The sequence below is a fragment of the Pongo abelii genome, chromosome 3, assembly GCF_028885655.2.
Source record: "Pongo abelii isolate AG06213 chromosome 3, NHGRI_mPonAbe1-v2.0_pri, whole genome shotgun sequence".
NCBI lineage: Eukaryota > Metazoa > Chordata > Mammalia > Primates > Hominidae > Pongo > Pongo abelii.
Genome location: NC_071988.2, coordinates 119,356,038 through 119,379,658, shown reverse-complemented (window position 1 = coordinate 119,379,658; position 23,621 = coordinate 119,356,038). Strand labels below are relative to the sequence as shown.

General features: G+C 35.6%; 1 protein-coding gene across 9 annotated transcripts in view; it reads left to right on the top strand.

Annotated features, from left to right (window-relative positions):
* The window catches only part of STPG2 (sperm tail PG-rich repeat containing 2), a 706,287-nt gene that overhangs the window by 243,570 nt on the left and 439,096 nt on the right, over positions 1-23,621 (top strand). The window lies entirely within an intron of this gene.

Genomic DNA, 23,621 nt, shown 5'->3' with positions numbered 1-23,621 from the left:
TGCCCTTCAGGCCAAGGTAATAGCTGCTGCTGGAAGTGACGAGAAGTGCAAGCTGGTGATGCAGAGGGGCACACAGTTCAGCGTGAACCACAGTCAGAGCAGCCTGAAGGATGCAGTGAGGAAGCTGGTGGGCGAGGGTGGGGTGAATATGGCCATGACGTGGTGGGAGGAGACGTCTTCCTGGAGGCTCTCCACAGCCTGGCATGGGAGGGCTGGATCGCGGTGGTGGGATTTGCTGGAGGAAACATTGTTTCGGTGCCAGCCAACCTTCTGCTCCTGAGGAAGGTCTCTGCCATGGGCCTGTACTATGGTCAATACAAAGAAATGAACTTTCCCGTCTTCTCCAGGAGCCTGTCTTTAGTGCTTCAGTACTGCCAGCAAGGGCACATCCAACTGTATGTTGGAATGGTTTTCAAGCTGGAGGAGGTCAGTGATGCCTTCCTTCATGTGATACAAGGGAAATCCATGGGCAAGGTGCTTCTTGCTCTTAAATAAATCCTCACCTCAGCAGCAAAGTTAACATGTCCAGATCAAAACTCAACATATTTCCCCAAAACCTGATTTCCCTTCTGTGTTTCCAAAGGTGTTACCACTTTCCTTACTAATCCAGGTTTAAAGTCTTGGAGTCACCTTTGATTCCTTTTACTCATTGCTCCTAATTAATATGATAATATAGCTTATTGTCCAAACATGGACCTTTTGGAGAGTAAAAGGGTGCCATTTGTAATTACACTAGGAAAACATATCCCAGGAAAATCAGGATATATTGTTAGCCTACTTGATGCATTATGAAATGCAGTGATTGCCGAGTTCTGTCATTTGCACCTCTAAGATATCTCTCACGTCCATATCCTCTTTTCCATTCTGACTAATTATGCCTCATCTGCTATCACCAGTGACCTTCTAACTGCTTTTCCTACCTTTAAATTACTCTCACCCCATCCATCCTTGCAATGCATTATTGCCATGGTGATCTTCCCGAAGCATAGCTCTGACTATGTCCCATCTCAGAAAACCTACAGTGGCTCACCATTGCCTGATGGTGGAGTTCAGACTCCTTGAGCTAGCATTTCATTATGACCATGATTTTTCCCTGCATCACTTTCCAGCCTTATGGTCCACAATTCCACTGGGCCCTAAGTATGTACTGAACTTTCCTGCCTCCCTCATTTTGCTCTGCTTGTGCAATTTTTCCCACCCTCTATCTCTGTCAAACATAAGCCTTCCTGACCTCTAAGACCTACCTTTGTCATGTGCCTTTACCCTCAGGCAACGGGCAATCTCTTCTCTTCCTCTTCTACCTTCCTGGAGCTTCCCCAGGATTTGTCACATTCTGCCTTGAATCATAGGGAACAACATGTGTAGTGGAATGAACACAGGCCTCTGAATCCAAGATGTGAGTTTAAATCCCAGCTTTGGAGGTGGTTACTTAAGGTCTCAGTGCCTTCATTTTTCTCCCTATGTAAAATGGATATTACAATATCTACTTCACAGAGTCATTGGGAGCTATATATGCAGTGATTGGGTAAAACACTTGTCACATGGCAAGCAATTAGTAAATGCTGGTTACTTCTACTTCCTTTTCTTCTCTTTTCCCAGTGTATCATAAATTCCTTAAGAGCAGGCACCGTATCTTATTTACCCTTGTACTTCCCACAGTACTTCCCATAGTGAGTTACCCTTAGTAACTACTCAGTAAATTGAATTTAATTTAAATTACCTGTAAGTCTTAAACTGTGGGATTAAATTAATAATATGTTGTCCTGGAAACACCCAAATATCTATCACTAGATGAATGGATAAACAAATTGTGGTATACACATAATAGAATATTATTCAACCTGAAAAAGGAATGAAATTCTGACATGCTATAATATGATGAACCTTGAGGACATTATTTGTGAAATAAGCCAGACAGAAAAGGACAAATACTATATGATTCCACTTATATGAAGTACCTAGAGTAGTGAAATTCATAGAAACAGAAAGTACACATTGACATCCCAAATCTGAAATGGGAAACGCTCCAAAATCTGAAACTTTTTGAATGCCGACATGATGCTCAAAGAAAATGCTCATTGGAGCATTTCAGATTTTGGATTTTTGGATTTGGGATGCTCAACTGGCATAATGCGAATACTCTAAACTCCAAAAAATCTGAAGTCCAAAGCACTTCTGGTCTCAAGAATTTTGGATAAAGGATACTTAGTGTGCAACTTGTAGAATGGTGGTTGCAAGTGGGGAGGAGAGAATGGAGAGTTATTGTTCAATGGTACAATCTTTCTGTTTGGGAAGATGGAAAGTTTTGGAGGTGTGTGGTGGTTATGGTTGTGCAACAATGGTAAGGTACTTAGTACTGCTTAACTGTACACTTAAAAATGATAAAAATGATACATTTTATGTGTCTTACGACAATAAAAAAAAGTTAAAAAAAATCTTTTCCTGTATTTTATTTTTCTGGTGTGCTATTTCATCCCTATTTTCTTAAGTTTAGTTCAGTATGCTGATTCTTTTTTACAGTGATGGTGGACCACTATTAACAATGTTTTCAATTGGGCTTCAGAGAATCTTCAGATTAGTTGTGTTTACCTTAAAAGAAATTTCTAGGAATATATGATGAGCAATCAATTTAACTTGAGGTAATAATTTACTTTCAGACAAAGATTACTCTGAAAACAACTTTATAGAGGGAGATTTTCGTGCTTGTTGGTGTCAAGCACTGTGTGTATCCAGTTCAGATAAATCATTTCAAAGGTTTGATTGTATTGCATGTGTAGGTCTATATTTCATAGCTGTTACATATCTTAGAAATTTTACTTTTAGTACCTTTTTCTGAATGTACAGCTTTGATTTGAGCTTGAATATTCTCAGGATTTGCAATTATAATTTTATGTTATTTCTGATTGAAATAAACACTCAAAATCAGGAAGTATCTAAAAATTATATTATTGTAAATGTTAAAATTTTTCTTCAACTTGCTCATTTAAATTTGCTTATTCAATTTAATATATTCACACTTAAATTTCAAATTTAGCATCAGATTATGTAGAACATTTTGGGGTTTATGTATGCACTGGAAAGTTTTAAAATTTGAAACCTATTGATTCTGATATTTGTTTTATTTAGCAACATGATGAAGCCCCTATAAGGAATGAGGATTTTTACTTTTTATTCTGTAATGTGGAGGTGTGTGTTCCACTACTAATGACCCTTGGGAATATTGCCAAACTTGGAATTACCTATCACTGTGCACTGTAATCTTAATTGATAATTTAAAGCTATACTATCATTATTATATGCGCAAGGAGTAGGAGCTGTGCTATAGGATAGGAACCCAATAAGTTATTTATGTCTATAGCCTATCCTCTTCCTTGACTTCAGACATATGCATACTTGTCTCTCTGATGTCTCAACTTGGATTTCTAATTGGTATTTCTAATTTTAATGCATCCAAAACCAATCAGTTTTTGTAACTTCTTTATTTGCTGTAATTCCAAACAAACAGCATGTAAGTATTGGAAAATACAGCTCAAGTGATGGATTAGGCAGATACAGGTTTTGAGGGAAGTAAAATTTGAGCTTGTTCTTAAAGTTAATAAAGTGATTGATAAAGATGAAGAAAAATAGAATCATTTATTAACTTCCCAGGACAGCTTATTTATTCCCCTTCATTGCCTGTTTCTGTCTCTGTCACAACTCTCTGAATTTTCCTTGAAGCTTATGTTATACAAACTACTTTCAGAATAAAGCTGAATTTTAGCACAATTATAAAATACCTATTATGTTGTTAGCATTCTTGGAAGATAGACATCAGTGTAAATTTGTTCTGCTAAAAGAACTTTTTGTTAGAAGCTATCAGGTCCTTCTAAGCTTTATCATAAAGGTATCCCTTTCCTCTTTAGAATTGTATTATTGGGTCATTAGTACAACTAGATGTCTCCATTTTATGGTAGGTCAAAATTATTTGTCACTTATTTAGGCCAGCGTTTCTTGACTCTTAAAAAGCTTCTTAGAATCATCTAGAGAGCTTTACAAAATTCCAGTGCATGGCATCTCCTAGATGATATCCTGCAGTATGCATTCCAACTTGATTCTGTTCTTTCTGTCTCTTTCAGGCACCTCAATCATTCATAGTTTTGGTCTTTTTAAATTATCCCAAATTTCTTGGAGGCTTTGTTCATTCCTTTTCATTCTTTTTTGCTCATTCCTTTTCATTCTTTTCTCTCTATTCTTGTTTGCCTGTCTCATTTCAGAAAGGTCGTCTTCAAGCTCTGAGATTCTTTCCTCCACTTGGTCTATTCTGGTATTGATACTTGTGAGTGCATCGTGAAGTTTTTGTGTTGTATTTCAGCTCCATCAGGTTGGTTATGTTTCTCTCTAAACCGGCTGTTGTGGCTGTCAGCTCCTGTATTGTTTTATCTTGATTGTTAGCTTCTTTGCGTTGGGTTACAACATGTTCCTTTAGCTCAGCCAAGTTAATTATTACCCACCTTTTGAAGTCTACTTCTTTCAGTTCAGCGGTCTCAGCCTCAGCCCAGTTCTGTGCCCTTGCTGGAGAAGCATTGTGATCATTTGAAGAATAGGCACTATAGTTTTTTGAGTTTTCAGTGTTTTTGTGTTGATTTTTTTTCCTCATCTTTGTGGGCTTATCTACCTTCGATTTTTGAGGTTGCTGATCTTTGAATTTTTTTTGTGGGGTATTTTTTTTTCTTTCTGTTTGTTTTTCTTCTAACAGGCCCCTCTTCTGTAAGGCTGCCGCGTGTTTTGGGGGGTCCACTCCAGACCCTAATCGCCTGGGTCCTTCCCACACCTGACGGTATCACCAGTGGAGATTACAACACAGTAAAGATGGCAGCCTGCTCCTTCCTCAGGGAGCTTTGTCCCAGAGGGTACCAACCTGATGCCAGCTCAAATATTCCTGTAGGGGGTGTCTGGAAACTCTTGCTGGAGGTCACCCAGTCGGGAAGAACGGGATTAGGGACCTGCTTAAAGAAGCAGTCTGGGTGCCTCTTGGTGGGGTGACTCCGCTGTGCTGGAGAACCCTTCTCCTGCAGACCGCCCAGACTCTCCATAGCCGGCAGGCAGGAAATGCTACGTCTGCTGAACCGCGAAGACCTTTGTCGCTTCTCCCCACCAGGGGCTCCCTCCCAGGGAGATCAGAGTTCTGTCTGATAAAACCCCTGCTAGAGTTGCTGAAATTCCTCCAGGAAGGACTCGCCTGGTGAGGAGGGATGGATTAGGGTCCCACTTAAAAAAGCAGTCTGGCCACGATTTGCCACAGCAGCTGTGCTGTGTCGTGGGGAATTCATCTCAATCTGGACCACCCAGACTTCCAGGAGCTGCAGGCCAGAATGGCTGACTCCAGCTGCAGAGATGGCAGCTGCCCCTGCCCCCCGAGAACTTGGTAGTCGCAGGCAGTCTCCAACCTGTTGCCACTGGGCGTCTGGAGTTCCAAGCCAGTGGGTCTTAACTTGTGAGGAGCTCTGGGAGTGGGGCCTCCTGAACGACCCTGCTTGGCTCCCTGGCTTCAGCCGCTTTTCTACGGGAATGGACGGATGTCCTGCCTCATTGGAATTCCCAGGCATGGAGTATACAAGAACTCCTGTGTCTCTGTGTGTGGCGGATCAGCCGCTGACAGTCTGCACAGCTCTGTGCTTTTCACCCAACGCCCTGGTGGCCCGGGCTTGAAGGGATCTTATTCGTGGGTTGCAAAGATCTGTGGGAAAAGCCTGGTTTCCCAGGCAGGGTCGCACAATCACTCACCCCTTTTCTTGGCTAGAGCTGGGAGCTCCTCTTGCTCCATGCAGCTTGTGCTTCCAGGTGAGCTATTGCCCCACTCTGCTTTTCCTCGCTCTCCCATGGGTCACGCCGATTGAGTAGTCAGTACCAAGGGGGAACCTGGATACCTCAGTTGAAGGTGTAGAATTCACTTTCCATTTTTGTTCTTCTCTGTGAGAGCCGCCGTTCGCAGCTGCTTCTAATTGGTCAACTTGGCCTGCCCCCTAATTTTTATTTTTTCCAAGAATTTGTAATTGCTTGTTGATACTTTTGTATGATACCTGCTTTAAATGTCTTGTCAGGTGCTTCTAGCATTTGTTCCATCTTGGTGTTGTCATCTGTTGACTGTCTTTTCTCATTTTAGTTGAAAGTTTTTCTTTTTCTTGTTATGATGAGTAATTTTGAAATGAGTTCTATACATCTTCAGTATTGTGTTATGAAATTACAGTTTCTATTTACATCTTCTGTTTTAGTAGAAAGTCAGATTATTTGGGTTTAAAGCATATATCCTGGACCACTTTTGTGGGCTGTGGTTCAGATGTCAATCTGGTGCTTAAAAACGCCACAGTACTTTTCTGTTCTGTTTATATGGTACCCAGTGGACTTTTTGAAACCTGGACAGTATTCCACATGATAATTTAATTTTCAGAGCTTTTGCTTTATTGATTTTAGTTTCACCTATGAGTCTTTTGGGAGTATATGCAGGATTTCATACACAGATTTGAACATTTCCTTTATTTTCCCCGACCTTTCCATAATCTACCATTTCTCAACTATTATCTAGCTGGGAAGAGGCGAGGTGCTGCCTTTTGCTATTTACTTAGTACAGGATGAGTTAGATGACATGGCTCTGCCCAAGAGTTTCTGCAGCACCCGGTGGTGAGTGGGAGGAATGTCACCTTGTTAGTACAGTACATAGAGAGTCAACAGGACTCTGCATCACAATCTCTACAAAACTTGGTGGGGAAGGGGCAGGATGAAGTTCCTTTTGTGGTATTTCTGTGGAGCAGAGAGGGTATAGTAAGTTTTTCTGCAGGGACTTACTTCAGAGTATTTACATACAAAGTCATATAATCTATGGAAAGTGGCTTTACAAATCCTATGAATATTATTATTATTATCATGTTTTAGTGTAGTGGCATTGGCATCATCAGTAGGATGTTGGATAAAACTGGTGCAAGTGAGTATCCTTAGCTTGTTTCTGGGGGAAAGTTTTAATAATTCACTATATTGTATAATATGCTTAGTAATTTAAAAATATTATTTACCATTTAAAGAAGTCTGCTTCTATTTCTAGTTTATCAAGTGTTATATTAGGAATATATTCTAAATTTTATTACGCATTTTTTCACATCTATTGGGTTACTTATGATTTTTTAATTCTCTTATCTGGTAAATTATATTGATTACTTTTTAAATGCAAATTTATTTTTGCATGTATTGAATAAAACATAGCTGTTTTTGATGTATCCTTTTAATATGTCACAGCACTATTTACTAATATTTTATTTAGGACTTTTGTTTCTATGTTTGTGGGATGCAGTGGTCTGTAATTTCCTTTTTAGTAATTTCATTGTTAGGGTTTGATGTCATGGTTATGGTCACCACATAAAGTTGGTAAGTGTTGCCTGTTTTTCCATTTTCTGAAGGAATTTGTGTGAGATTGTTGTCAAATTTACTGGTGTAAACATTTGAGGGTAGATTCTTTATGTAAGATAGCTTTTAATAACATTAAATTTGGTAGATTTGGTAGATTTAGAAATTATTTTTCATTTTTTTCTTCTGCCAATTTCTTTTCATTTTATTTAAATTTTCAAATGTATTTGCATAAAGTTGTTCATAATATGCTTTTATTATTTTTAATGTTTCTAGGATATATAATTAACAATTGCTTCTTAAAATTCCTGATTAGCTTATGCTTTTTCAGTCTTTTTTTGTTAATAAGTCTTACTACATGAGTTTTATTGGTCTTTTAAAATAGCCATCTTGTGGCTTTATTTTTGATTCTATATTTATTGTACTCACTGTCTATTATTTTTCTCCTTTGTTTATTTATTTAATTTGCTGTTTTTTTTTTAGATTCTTAATTGTATGCTTAGATACTTGATTTTTGGCCATTTTTTAATTTTAATTTTTTCCAGCTATATTGAAGTGTAATTGACAAATAAAAATTGTATATATTCAAAGTGTACAATGTGATGTTTTGAGATACACACATATATGCACATACATTGTAGAATAATTGCCACAACTAATCAAATTAACATATCCATTATCTCATATAGTTTCCTTTTTGTGTGTATGTAATTAGAATAATTGAGATCTATTCTCTTGGAAAATTTCAAGTATACAATACACTGTTATTATTACAGTCACTATGCTGTGCGTTAGGTGTCCAGAATATATTCATTTTATAACTTCGAGTATGTACCTTTTGACCACCATCTCATTTTTCTGATATCCTGAATCCTAGTAACCACCCTTCTACTCTGTTTTTATGAGTTTGACTTTTTAAGACTATATATAAGTAAGATCATGCAAACTTTTTCTTTTTAAAGGCTGAATAATATTCATTCATATAAATATATATATATATATCACATTTTCTCTATCTGTTCATCCATTGGTGGCCACTTAGGTTGATTTCATATCTTGGCTCTTGTGAATAATGCTGCAATGAAAATGGAAGTACTGATATCTCTTCAACATACTGATTTTATTTCCTTTGGATGTATAGCCAAAAGTGAAATTGCAGGATCATACAGTAGTTCTATTTTTAATATTTTGAGAAGCCTCTATACTTTTTTCCATAATGACTGTACCAATTTACATCCCCACCAAAATATGTAAGAGCTTTCTTTTCTACACATCCTCAGCTACACTGGTTACCTTTGAGTTTTTTGATGATAATCCTTCTTAAAGATGTGAAGTGATATCTCCTTCTGGTTTTGATTTTCATTTCCCTGATGATTAGTGATGTTGAGCGTTAGTTCATATACCTATTGGCCATACAAATGTCTTCTTTAGAAAAATGTCTTATTCAAGTATTTTGCCAACTGTTAGTTATTTGTTTCTTTTTATTGAGTTTATGAGTTCTTCGTATGTTTTGAAGATTAACCCTTATCAGGTATGTAGTTTGCAAATATTTTTATTCTGTAGGTTGCCTTTTTGTTTTGTTGATTGTCTCCTTTGTAGCGCAGAAGCTTTTAAGTTTTATATAGTCCCACTTGTTTAATTTTGCTTTTGTTGCCTGTGCTTATGGTTTCAGATCCATGAAATTATTTCCAAGACCAGTGTCATAGAGCTTTCCCCCTCTGTTTTCTTCTAGAAATCCTGTGGTTTCAGGTCTGACATTTAAGTTTTTAATTGATTTTGAATTGATCTTTTTGTATGGTGTTAAGGATCTAATTTTATTCTTTTGCTTATGGATACTCAGGTTTCTCAAGACCATTTATTGAAGAGAATATCCTTTTTATATCATTCATTTTTGTTGATTTTGCCAAAGATTTGTTGATAGTATATGTGTGGGTTTATTTCCAGGCTTTCTATTTTGTTCCATTTTTCTATGTATCTGCTATGTCAGTACTATACTGTTTGATTATTATAGCTTTGTAATATATTTGAAATAAGGATCTTTATGCCTGCAACTTTGTCCTTCTTACTCGTGTGCTTTAGTTATTTGGAGTCTTTTGTGGCTCCATATGAATTTTAGGATTTTTTTTTATTTCTGTGAAAAATGTCATTGAAATTTTGATAGGGATTGCATTGAATCTGTATATTACTTTCAGTAATGTTTTGACAGTATTAATTCTTTAGATTCATGAATATAGGATATCTTTTCATTTATTTGTATCTTCTATTTCTTTTATCAATATTTTATAGTTTTCAGCATACAGATCTTTCACCTTCTTGGTTAAATTTATTCCTAAATAAAATTTTGATAGTATAAGAAATGAGATGGTTTTCTTAATGTCTTTAACAAATAGTTTGTTGTTAGTGCACGCACGTGATTTTTGTATGTTAATTTTGTATTCTGCAACATTACTGTATTATTAGTTCTAACTTTTTTTGGGGGGGGCAGTACTCTTTAGAGCTTTCTATATGTAAGAACATGTCATCCTCAAACAGAAACAATTTTGCTTCTTCTTTTCTGAGTTGGATGCTTTTTATTATTTTTTTTCTTGCCCAATTGTTCTGGCTAGAACTTCTAGTACTAGATTGAAGTGGCAAAGTGGGCATCTTTGTCTTGTTCCTGATCTTAAAGGAAAAGCTTTGAACTTTTCCCCATTGAGTATGATGTTAGTTGTGGGCTTGTCATGCATGGCCTTTATTTTCATTTTGAGGTACATTCTGTAGTTATGGGACACAATGATATAAATATGTCAGTTTTCCTAAATTTGTTAATTCTGTTATTCAAGTCTTCCATATACTTATGTAGGTTTTGTTTGTTTATTCAATATGTTACAAGGAAAATTGCATTAAAATCTTGAACTTGCAATGTGGATTTGTTTTTTTCTTTGAGTGTTGCCTGATCTGCAAAATCAAAACAAAATAAGAAAGTTTAAAGATGATTTTCACCTCTTATTTTTTTAAAAAAACTTTTATTTTCAGTTTGAGGATACATATGAAGGTTTGTTACATAGGTAAACTTGTGTCACAGAGGTTTGTTGTAAAGATTATTTCGTTACCCAGGCATTAAGCCCAATACCCAACAGTTATCTTTTCTGCTCCTCTCCTTCCTTCCACCCTCCACCCACAAGTAGACTCCAGTGTCTGCTTTTATCTTTGTGTTCATAAGTTCTCATCATTTAGCTCCCACTTAAAAGAGAGAACATGTGGTATTTGATTTTCTGTTTCTGTGTTAGTTTGCTAAGAATAATGGCCTCCAGATCTATCCATGTTTCTGCAAAAGACATGATCTCCTTCTTTCTTATGGCAGCATGGTATTTCATTGTGTATATACACCACATTTTCTTTATCCAATCTGTCATTAATGGTCACTGAGGTTGATTCCATGCCTTTGGTATTGTGAATAGGGCTGCAGTGATTCGTTCATGTGCATCTGTCTTTGTGGTAGAATGATTTCTATTCCTCTGGGAATATACCCGGTAATGGGATTGCTGGGTTGAATGGTAATTCTGCTTTTAGCTCTTTGAGGAATTGCCATACTGCTTTCCACAATGGTTGAACTAATTTACACTCCCACTGACAGTATATTAGCATTTCTTTTTCTGCAACCTTGTCAGCATCTGTTATTTTTTGACTTTTTAACAATAGCCATTCTGACTGGTGTGAAACACTATCTCATTGTGGTTTTGATTTGCATTTGTATAATCATTAGTGATATTCTGCATTTTTTCCCTAAATGCTTGTTGGCTGCATGTATGTCTTCTTTTGAAAAGTATCTGTTCATGTCCTTTGCTAACTTTTTAGTGGGGTTGTTTTTCTGTTGTAAATTTGTTTAAGTTCCTTATAGATACCTGATATTAGACCGTTGTCAGATGCATAGTTTGGAAAAATTTCCTTCCATTCTGTAGGTTGTCTGTTCACTCTGTTGATAGTTTCCTTTGCTTTTGTTGTGATTGCTTTCAGTATCTTTGTCATGAAATATTTGCCCATTCCTATGTCCAGAATGATATTGCCTAGGTTGTCTTCAAGGGTTTTTATAATTTGGATTTTACATTTAAGTCTTTAATCCATCTTGAGTTGATTTTTGTATATGTTATAAGGAAGGGGTCCAGCTTCAATCTTCTGCATATAGCTGCCAGTTATCCCGGCACCATTTATTGAATAGGGATTATTTTCCCCATTGCATGTTTTTGTCAGGTTTGTTAAAGATCAGATGGTTGTAGATGTGCAGCCTTATTTCTGGGTGCTCTATTCTGTTCTGTTAGTTTATGTGCCTGTTTTTGTACTAGTACCACGCTGTTTTGGTTACTGTAGCCCTGTAGTATAATTTGAATTTGGGTAGTGTAATGCCTCCAGCTTTGTTCTTTTTGCTTAGAATTGCCTTGGCTATTTGGATTCTTTTTTGGTTTCATGTGAATTTTAAAATATTTTTTTCTAGTTCAGTGAAGAAAGTCATTGGTAGTTTGATTGGAAAAGTATTAAATCTGTAAATTGCTTTGGGCAGTATGGCCATTTTAATGATATTGATTCTTCCTATTCATGAGCATGGGATGTTTTTTCATTTGTTTGTGTCTTCTCTGATTTCTATGAGGAGTGTTTTGTAATTCTCATTGTAGAGATATTTCACCTCTCTGGTTAGTTGTATTCCTTGTTATTTTATTCTTTTTGTGGCAATTGTGAATGAGATTACCTTTTTGATTTGGCTCTCAGTTTGCCTGTTGTTGGTGTATAGGAAAGGTAGTGATTTTTGTATATTGATTTAATATCCTGAAAGTTTGGTGTAGTTGTTTATTAGCTGAAGGACCTTTTGGGCTGAGATTATGGGTTTTCTAGATCCAGAATCATGTAATTTGCAAACAGAGATAGTTTGACTTCCCCTCTGTTCCTTTTGGAGGCCCTTTATTTTTTTCTCTTGCCTGATTGCTCTGACTAGGACTTTCAATACTATGTTGAATAGGAGTTCACCTCTTAAAGTTATCCTTTTCAAAATCATTCTCCCATTTCCTTTCATTTTTATGAAATAATAATTGAATTTTTATATGTGTAAAATGTAATTTAATTATAAAAGATATGAATTTTGCTCATCATTTTTCTCTTCCCCATATCCTTTCAGAACTTTAAAATTTTAATTTATCAGCATTTTGATTCTAAATATATGATTATGTCATTGCACTTAAGTTGTTTGTAATCTAATAATTAAAGATTTTAAATTATATGGTAGGCAGTGTCATGTAAAACTAAATGCCTCCTCATGGAGATTATGTTAAACAAGGGCTAGATGATGGTTACTGAGGGTACTTTGAAGTGTTTTATTGTATAGAAACATTCGAGATATTGATATTTTCATTTGTTTTAAGCATTGAAATAACATACCTTTGACATTTTTATAAAGAACATTCACACAGATTTTATGATTAAATATTCAATTACTGGAAAAGAAAAATCTAGAAGTTCAAGTATTAAAATGAAGTGAAGGATTTTTAAGAGTTTCTTATTTTCCACATTTCCAACAATTCTGTAATTGGACAACTTATTGGTAATTAAGATTTTTTAAAATTTATAAGAGTAACACATGATCATTGAAGAAATTTTTGAAGATAGAAAAACGCAAAGGTTACAAAAGCAGACACATATTCCAGCGGAACAACTAGAGAGCCCAGAAAGAAGTCTGGATACCTACAACCATCTGATCTTTGACAAAGCTGACAAAATCAAGCAATGGAGACAGGGCTCACTGTTCAGTAAATGCTGCTGAGATAACTGGCTAGCCATATGCAGAAGATTGAAGCTGGACTTCTTCCTTACGCCATAATCAAAATTTAACTCAGGATGGATTAAAGACTTAAATGTAAAACCCGAGACTATAAAAAACCTTGAAGACAACCTGGACAGTACTATTCTGGAATAAGAGTGGGCAAAGATTTCATGACAAAGATACTGAAAGCAATTACACAAAAGCAAAAATTGACAAGAGGGATCTAATTATACTTAAGAGCTTCTGCATGGCAAAGGAAGCTATCAACAGAGTGAACAGACAACCTACAGAATGGGAGGAAATTTTTGTAAACTATGCATCTGACAAAGGTCTAATATCCAGCATCTATAAGGAACTTAAACAAATTTACAAGAGAAAAACAAAACCCCATTAAAAAATAGACAAAGGATGTGAACAGACACTTTTCAAAAGAAGGCATACATGCAGCTAGCAATCACATGAAACAGAGCTCAACATCAGTGATCATTAGAGAAATGTAACTTGGAACCACAGTGAGATACCATATCACACCAGTCAGAATGGTTGTTATTAAAAAGTCAAAAAATAACAGATGCTGACAAGGTTGCAGAGAAAAAAGAATGCTAACACACTGTTAGTGGGAGTGTAAATTAGTTCAACTATTGTGGAAGACAGGGTGGTGATTTTTCAAAGACGTAAAAACAGAAATACCATTCAACTCAGCGATCCCATTACTGGGTATATATCCAAAGCAATATAAATCATTCCATTATAAAGACACATGTATGCATATGTTCATTGCAGCACTATTCACAATAGCAAAGACATGGAATCATCCTAAATGTCCATCAGTGATAGACTGGATAAAAAATGGGGTACGTATATATACCATGGAATACTATGCAATTATAAAAAAGAATGAGATCATGTCCTTTGTAGGAACATGGATGGAGCTGGAGGCCATTATTCTTAGCAAACTATTGTAGGAACAGAAAACCAAATACTGCATATTTTCACTCAAGTGGGAGCTAAATGATAAGAACACATGGACACATAGAGGTGAACAACACACACTGGGGCTTATTGAAAGGTGGAGGGTGGGAGGAGGGAGAGGATCAAGAATAATAACTAATAGGTACTAGGCTTAATACCTGGGTGATGAAATAATTTGTGCAACAAACCCCCATGACACAGCTTTACCTATATAACAATCCTGCACATGTACCCAGAACTTAAAATAAAAGTTAAAGAAAAGCAGAAGGAAAAAGATAAGTTTATATAGTCTTCCAAACTAATAGTAGCAACTGTTAATGTTTTGGTGAATTTTTCTTTCATTGTAATACTGTGAAAATATCTTTTTTTGTAGTTTTTCTTTAATAAGACTATATCATAAACATTTTATGCTATAAACCATTTTCATTAACATTTAATTTTTACAAAATATAGAAATTATTTATTTGATGTGAAATTTGCATTCATAAAGATGTCCCATAATTCAACTCTCAATTAAATTAATCGTTACTTTTATGTAGGAATAAATAGATTGTGATAGGTGTATTTAAATTCAACAACCATCCATTATAACTTAAGAATAGATTAGTAACATAGATTTTTTAGCCATATCTCTCACAGGTTTAATTTTTTAAATTTTCTATCATCCTTACCTGCTTATGTAATGCTTTTTGCAAATTAAACATCTGCAACAACTGCACTTGTTTACTTTTGACACTGTTTACTTGGGGTTTTTCTCTTATTTTCCGTTTGTGTTCTAAATTATATAGGCATCCTTAAGGGGTAGTTGACATGTTTGCTTCAGTTTGTATGTAATAGGTTTCATTCCTTCTAGACACAAAATTTTATATTAATTCTATGTTTCTTCATTTGGGTTAGTTATGATGATTACCGTAATTCTGTCTCTCTTGCCACAGTGATTAGTTCAGGTGGAATAGGAGCTATGTTGGCCCAGAGAATAACCCCAGATTGTGTTCTATGTTTGGAGAAAAGGCTTGATCTTTTTCTGAATTGTGTAACATATGGATATAAGGCTGCAGCCATTATACTATCATGAGGAAAGCCTTCCTGCAGGAGATGACACTTGGAAGGAAATTGGGCTTAGAGACTCAGAGAAAAATGGAGTTGAAAAACTTTTAAAGTCACACCTGAAGCCTCTTTACTTTCTTCTAAAGCAGAGATGTTTAGCCTTGTGTTCACAGTTGTTGTTATCTGAGAACTTGTGAAATTATATTTTAAAGTACCCAAGACCACTTAAATAATTTCTGGGGAGGATGCCTTGGGATATGGGTAAGGGAATTATTTTATAAACCTCTCCAAGTGATTCCAGCAGACAGGATTGAGAACCATTGCTCTAGGTTTTTCAGTAACATGAGCCCATAACTTACTGTATTATTTAAGTCCATTCATTTCTTCGTCTGTTTTATGCAACCAGAAGAAATCTCACTGATAGACAAGGAAAGGGGATTTTATTAGAAGAACTTAGGAAAGAAAGCATCATTACAGAATTCTTATAACAGCATGTAAAATCTGGGTCTAGGATTTATTAAAAATTCTGATAGCTATTAAGTTCAATTTGTTAGCAAAATTGGAAAAAAAAGGGAATCATGCAAACCATTGCTATGAGATAAGTACATGTCAAGCCATATTTCAGAAGGAATAATTATGACTTTATAAAAGGACTTATTTCATATTGGCTAATTAATGGAGTGTATACAGAATCAACATACATGCGCCATGCTTTTTTCAGTTGCATAGGAGATACTTGGTCATAAATTAGACTATATCTCTTGAAAGTTTATGGAATATCAGTGTCGATTTATAATTTCTTTCTCTTTACGTTATAGACAGAGATTGCCTTTTTGTTTCCTTTGTCATGTTTCAGGTGTAGATTAGGCAGTTTAAAGGTAATATCTTAGCAACAAGCCCTGTTTTTACATTTTACTGGCACAATGGTAGATTTCTTTTATTATTATTATTACTGTGTCATCACTATCATACTTTATTGCAATTGCTTGGTCCTATATCTAGATTGAATTTTCTTTCTGGGTTATACCTTGAGCCCACAATTGTTGTGATTCTTGAAATAAACACAGTATTCTTATGTTCTGTTTGAGCTGTGTGATTTTATTTAACATTTGGTCATATTTATTTAAAAACTTTAGAGAGTGGTTGAAAATCATCAAATTGAGACTGCAAGTGATAGATCAAATATTCTTGCTAATTTTTAAATATTTTTCTTTGCACTGTCACTTGAATAATTTTTAAAACAAATTTAGAAATCCATTTCTTACTCTTTCTCTCAGCTGCTTTTGCTGGCTAGCCTCAGACTGACAGCTATTGTTGAGACCCCAGTCTCTGAATTAGGATACCAGCATTTGGAAATTTGTGCAAGGTTCCTGAACTGACATAAATTTAGATCAAGGAAGATTTCAATTTAGACACGTAAACTAGTAGGGACAGTGACAACTGAAGATCATATTGAGCATTTGAATATGCTCAATATTAAAATAAGGTGACAGCTGAAGAGCATGGTTAAGATTGAGTAGAGCAGTTAATTGGGAATCCTGAGATAAATGAACTGAGGAGAGAAAAGTTGAACCCATCAGAAATGATCATAAGAAATGGGAGTTGCTGGAAGGCAAAGTTACAGCCAAAGTAGACAGAAGGAATTTCTTATCTTAGAAAGGAAATTTTCTTCTATTTTTGAAACTAGGAGGCAGAAGCAGTTGCTTTTGTTTGAATAACCTATATTCAGAGTAGTTACAATGGGAAATTGTACTACATTGTATTTTTTCATAGATGAATGTTGTGAGGAAAATTGTAATATTTTAATGTAGGAATTTAACACCTTAAATTTCATTTGATATAAGGTTATGTATAAATAAATATTAAAGTTATTCATGAGTCACCTATATTACAAAAAAAGCATATGAAAAGTGGATTTCAAAAATGAATTCATATTTAGAACTGGATTCATTCCTACCACAAATCTAAAATATGGTTCATCTTTCATAGTTACATAAGGCCAAACTTTTACACTCTAGATTTCTGCAAAGTACCTTATACTTTTGTTTCTAAACACATAGTCCTTTATACTCTATATAATTGAATAGTTACTTTGTTGTTATTGGCACAGGAAGAAAACATATTTTAATTTTCCTCTCTTACATTCTGTTTCATACCCCATCAACTTTTACCCTTTCTGTTCCTGATACTAGGGTCCATTATCTTTGCTTTCCAAATTTATAAATAATAGATTTTAGGGGACTCAGACAAATGTAACACGGGTGTCTAGAGATTGCCACCTGTCTCCCTCAACATCCATCCTTTCCCTTCTTATTGGCAGAACCTCTGAATCTTCTGTTATAATAATGTGCCATTTGTAACTACATGTAGTTGTAGACTAAGTTTTGGCCGATGAAAGGTAATTTAATTTACTTAGTAACTCTGAATCTGATTTTCTCTTTAGTAAAATAGTCTCCTTCCTTACATTTTCCTGACAGCAGTGAGTTTTTTTACTCTGAGAAATTTCTTGAAAATTGAGGAAGTGATTTTTCTTTTCCATTGTTTAGACAATGAGGACAACGGCCTCATCTAGGGACTGCAAAGCAGTGAGTTGGAAGAGCTTAAATCCCGTACAACTTCTAGGAGTGTTATATCAGCCCTGAATTTCCTACCCTTGGAATTATTTTAAATGAAAGAGAAATAAACTTCTATTTTACTTAAGCCACTGTATTTTGTATTTCTATATTTAATGAAATCTATATTTGATTACCAAATGTTTCAGTGTGAGTCATGTTTTAGTCAAAGTGCTTCAGTCCAAAAATATCATTTTGATCCTTTTTTTGGGTCTTTTTTTTGTGGTTCCAAATGAATAGTCCATTATAATTCTTTATATAATCCCACTCATCCTCCTACTCCCAGAAGAATTCTCTCTTTCACCAACACCCTCCGTATAGCACTTAGGATATAGGCCATGCAGTACCCCTGCTATGTGGAACCTAATGAGGAATGTAGTTAGTTTCCCTCCCTAACTGGAAGAAGCTAAGCAGGTGGTATCTGAATGTTATGGTCAAAGGAGAAGGGTAAGGCTGTGGACTTTCAGACATGAATAATTTGATCCTTCCACCAGTTATCTTTTTAATTTAATTCTCTGTTGAATACTCATCTCTTTCTGTTGTTTTTGGATTGGTTCTGGTTCTTGATTTTGCTGTACAAAAGAATTTGAGAGTGAGTCCAAAGTAGAAGTAGGCAAAGAAGTTTGTTGAAGAGTGAAAGTACACTCTGAGAGGCAGAGTGGACTACGCAAAGCAGGTGACAGCCGCTAGTGCCTTAGGGGGATTCTCTTTATGGGAGCTGTACATACGTATTCATAAAATACTGGTGAGACCAAATATGCAAAGGCAGCCCTGTGGTTGGTGCATGTGCTCAGCATCTACATGCCCTAACGCACATCACAGGTAATCATTAGCATATGAAATTTCCACCTAGGTTTTTTTTTAAACTATTAAATGAGGAAAAGGTCACTATAAGCTAAACCTTAAGCTTAGCTGTGCATGTGGGACCTAGGAGAAGTCCCTAGCTCCCCCAAGATAGGAATTTGTAACTGATAGCTTATATGGTCTTTGGTACTGATTGACTGGAGATTAGGGAAGTGATAACATAAATAAGGCATTTTGTTCTCTTTCCTGGGCCATATAGGGTATTAGGAACTTGTAACTATCTGGCAATAGACTGTTATTCTGTAGGACTTCTTATCTTGCAAAAGAATTAGGTGCTGATGCATGAGAGTGCAAATGATGTGAAAGGAACTCACAGGGCTTCACACAAGGGGACAAGTCAGTATGGACTCCTGACCTTACTTATCTGGCCTCATTTTTTCATCTTCTCAAAAATGGACTTATTGTTCTAAGGGTAACTTGCCCACATTTTTACACTGAGTAAATGACCAAGTCAGAGCTTGAACTTGCATTTATCTGATTCTAAAACCCATGATTATACCTCTATATTTTATTGCACAAAGATTATAATAGGGTGTTATAAGTGCGTTGGTAGAGAAAATTTTAGAGAAAAGTAGATACCTGAGTGGAAGTTATGTAGATGACTTCTGGCAGTGAGGAGCACTGGAGTGGGGTACCATGGGAATAGGAAGGTAGTTCAGGATGGGGAAACCTCTGCTACCTACCAGATAGCCAGCAATGGGGGTTGGCTGATTTACTGAAAAAGATAGACATAATGGTTTCTTACTTCATGGAGTTTAAGCATTTTTTCTGCTTTTGTAATTAAATTTATTGTTCTTTCCATTCAAATGAAATATTGCTGTATTATAGTTAAATTTATTCTTCCTTTAGAGATTTAGGTAATTCCAATCCAGAAAATTCATCCTCTTCTTCGAAAAACAAGACTAGAAATGGAGTGCATGCAAAGTTTTACATTAGTTTTCTATATTTTCTTTAAGTTTTTTTTCTCTTATAGTAAGAAAATGAATAAGAGAAAGATATATTTCTGGCTTTCAGATAGGACTGAAAGAAATACCTAAGCAAATTTAAAAAGGCCCCAAAGAACAATACATTTATAATTTTCATAAAATAACAACATACTATTTATTTATCAATTGTTCTTGCTATTTAGATATGTCATTTTTTTTAGTTACCTGCTTTGGTAAATAAAGCTTTATTTCTTAAACATGCACTCAGGAGAATATGTGAAAAGTGAGAGATATTACTGTTCTCAAGATGTCTGTTACACAAAGGTCTCTCCTAACCTTTATAGCAGTGAGAATTTGGCATGTGTTTTTAGCTTCCAGCTGATTGAGTTTCTCACATTTGTCTTTTATAAAAGTCAATTTATTTATTTACTTATTTTTAATAACTTATGTTCTTATACAGATAAACTTTTAATGATCACAAAGTGAGATTAAGTAATAACTTTTTTGACATTTAAGTAGGTTTTGATTATTAAAAGTTACTCTAGCAAAGTAATGAATGCACATAATTTAGTATGTCTAATAGTTGTACAATGCTTTTTATAAAATCAGGCAACCCCTGTTCTGTTCTCCCTTGACTTTCAATTTTTAGAGACAATAATTTCTAGCACTTTTTGGTTTCAGTTCTCCTACCAATATATTTCTAAATTATATGCCTGTAATACTAATTCTTAATTTTTTTCAAGAGTCAGTGTTGTGTACTGACTTATTTCTATGAAAAATGTGAATTTTGATTATTTTGTTTTTATATATTAATTTGTTTATATAGTTTGTACATGTGCTGATGTATGTTTCATATCTTGTCATAAGTTTTTTCACTCTCAAAAATTGATATGTACTAGTTGTACATATTTTGGGGGCATATGTGCTATTTTGATACCTGCATATAGTGTATAATGATAAAATTAGGGTAACTGGGATAGCTGTCACTTCAGACATTTACCTTTCTTTGTTTGTGGAACATTACAACTCTTCTTTTAGCTATTTTTTGAAATATATAACAAATTATTAATTATAATTCCTTACTGTAGTATTGAATATTAGACTTTATTCCTTCTGTCTAGCTGCATTTTTGTACCCCTTCACCAACTTCTCTTCAGTTTTCTTAACTTTGTATTAAATGTGGGTTGCCTTTTAAGCTAATTTTATCATTTCTATTTGGATTTTTAAATAATAATTAAATAATTTTTTAAAATTTATGCAACATTTAGAAGTTCTGGCCTCCAAAAGAATCATAAGGACTTGTTCTTTTGCTAGCATGCTTTTCAATCTTTTACAAAATAATTTAAAAAAATTTTTTTTTAAATTTGGTGTTGGCAAGTCTTGTGAGTGGTAATGCTCTATTTTGTTTTCTAGTTTTTAGATATGATAACATTTTTACAGGCCCTTTTAAGATACCTTCACCCATCAGTCTCTCTCCTAGTGATCTTGTTATGGTAATCCTGGTAGACCTGATTTTTGCCACATTTCTTTATTTTGTGGGAAACATTCAGGATTATCATGGTAACTCACAGGAACTCTGTGACTAGTTCGTGGTTTGAGAAGCTTAGAAGAAAAGTTAGCTAGAAACAGATTACTCTTTTGAGAATTATGCCACCAATTTGGAAAAATTGATTGCCTTTAATAGCTCCTTATGTCTTTAATTTTCCTTTTATCTTCTAGTATTTCAAATTAATTAGATTTCTGAAAATTTTGTCTTCCAACTCTTTTTGAGGGAGGGCAAGCATTGCTTGAACTACTTTTAAGAATAAAACAACAAATCTCCTATCCTGTAGCTAACTAATGTGTAGTACCTCACATCATTATCATTTTCATACTGAAAAAATGTTGTATGTCACTCTCTTAGGATTTTTCAAGAATAATATATTAACTATAGTCACCATGTTATACAACAGATCTTTTGAACTTTTCCTAGTGTCTAAATGAAATTTTGCAGCATTTGACCAGCACCTCCCCAAAACTCTCTTTCTCCCAAACTTTTTCCCTTACTACCAGCCATTAGTAATCACAGTTCTACTCTCTATTTCTATGAAATCAATTTTTTCAATTCCACATATTAGTAAGATCATGCAGTATTTGTATTTCTGTGCCTGGCTTATTTTGTGTAACATAATGTCTTTGAGATTCATCCATGTTTCTGTGAATAGAAGGATTTACTTTTTATGGCTGAATAGTATTCCATTATGTATATATACTACACTTTCTTTATCTGTTCATCTGCTGATAGATACTTAGGTTTATTCCATATCTTGACTATTGTGAATAATGTGGCAATAGACATGGGAATATAGTTATCTCATCAACATACTGATTTACTTCCCCTTGGGTATATACACAGTAGTAGGACTGATGAGTCATATGTTAGGTTTAATTTTTTGAGGAACCTCTTTACTTTTTTCCATAATTGCTATACTAATTTACATCCCCACCAACAGTGTGCTAGGTTTCCCTTTTCTCTGTATGCTTGCAAACACTTAGTATCTTTTGCCTTTTTGATAATAGGTGTGTATTAGTTTGTTCTGGCATTGCTATAAAGAAATACCTGACACTGGATAATTTATAAAGAAAACAGTATGAATGGGCTCACAGTTCTGCAGGCTGTACAGGAAGCATGATGCTAGCTTCTGTGGAGGCCTCAGGAAACTTACAATGGCTGAAGGTGAAGGGGAAGCAGGCTCATCTTACATGGCTGAAGAAGGAGGAAGGGGTGGAGGGAGGTGCCATACACTTTTAAATAACTGTAACTTGTGAGAACTTTATCATCAGAATAGTACCAAAATGGGAAATGTGCCCCGATGATCCAGTCACCTCCTACCAGGCCCCACCTTCAACATTGGGGGTTGCAATTTGACATGATATTTGGGCAGGGACAAAAATCCAAAGCATTTTATTCCACCTCTGTCCCCTCCCAAGTCTCATGTTCTTCTCACATTGAAAAATACAATAATCTCTTCTTAACAGTTTCCCAAAGTCTTAAATCATTTCAGCATTGACTCAAAAGTACACAGTCCAAAGTCTTATATGAGACAAGGCAGTGTCTTCTGCCTATGAGCCTGTAAAATAAAAAACTAGTTAATTCCAAGATACAATTTTGTTCTAAATCTCCTTTTGTTTTAAAAGGGAGAAATCAGCCAAAAGAAAGGTGCTACAGGCCCTGTACAAATCTGAAACCCAGCAGGACAGTCATTGAATCTTAAAGCTCCAGTATAATCTCACTTGACTCCATGTCTCACCTCCAGAGCACACTAGTGCAAGGGATCTGCTCCCAAAGTCTTGGGCAGCTCCACCCTTTGGGTCTGAAGGGCTCAGCCCCCATGGCTGCTCTCAAGGACTGGCATTGAGTGCCTATAGCTTCTCCAGGCTGAGGGTGTAAGCTGTCGGTAGATCTACCATTCTGGGGTCTGGAGGATGGTGGCCCTCTTATCATGGCTCCCCTAAGCAGTGCCTCAGTGGAACCTGTGTTTGGGGTCTCCAACCCCACTTTTTCCTTCTGCAATGCCCTAGTAGGGGTTCCCTTGGAGGCTCTGCCCCTGCAGCAGGCTTCTGACTGGACACCAGGGCTTTTCCATATATTCTTTGAAATCTAGGTGGAGGTGCCCATGACTTAACTCTTACACTCTGTGCACCAACAGGCTTAATACCATATGGAGGCTGCTAAGGCTTATGACTTAAATCCTCTGAAGCAGTGGCCTGAGCTGTACCTGAACACTTTTGAGCCATGACTGAGGCTGGAGTGGCTGGGATGCAGGGAGCAGTTTCCCAAGGCTACACAGGGCAGTGGGCCCTTGGGCCTGGCTCACAAAACCATTCTGTTCTCCTAGGCTTCTGGTCCTGTGATGGGACGGGCTGCCCCAAATGTCTCTGAAATTCCTTAGAAGTCTTGTTTTCATTGTCTTTACTATTAGTACTTGGATCCTTTTAGCTTATGCAAATTCTGCAGCCTGCTTAATTTTTTCCCCAGAAAATAAACTTTTCTTTTCT